Source organism: Phoenix dactylifera, chromosome 11, assembly GCF_009389715.1.
Source record: "Phoenix dactylifera cultivar Barhee BC4 chromosome 11, palm_55x_up_171113_PBpolish2nd_filt_p, whole genome shotgun sequence".
Taxonomy (NCBI): domain Eukaryota; kingdom Viridiplantae; phylum Streptophyta; class Magnoliopsida; order Arecales; family Arecaceae; genus Phoenix; species Phoenix dactylifera.
In genome coordinates, this window is record NC_052402.1 from 20907528 (window position 1) to 20907955 (window position 428).

The window sequence follows — 428 nt, forward strand, 5'->3', positions numbered from 1 at the left end:
CGTATTGGATAATACTTTTCTAGGAGATAAAAGTAGTTTTTTATGAAGAAAACTCTTATAGCATATCTGCACAAAGTACCTGAGAACTCAAATTTTTTGCAGCTGCAATGAATTTCCTCATTCATTTGATCCCAAGTCACGAAACACCCCCCATCATTCTTCGTACAATGTCTTACTGTGTATATTTCAGCTCCCATTTCAATTGTTGCATATTGATTAAACAAAACCATCTCGTTTTGTAGCAATTCAAAAGCATAAGGGGTGAAAATATTGGAGGCATGTTGATGCAGGACAGCCATGGGAAAGGGAGGAGAGGAAGGAAAAGAAGAGGAGAAAGAAAGGAAGGAGGAGGAAGAAGAAGAGAAAGGAGGCTAATCATTCAATCAGTCATTCATTAACCCTAATCAAGTGCATTGACCCATATATAG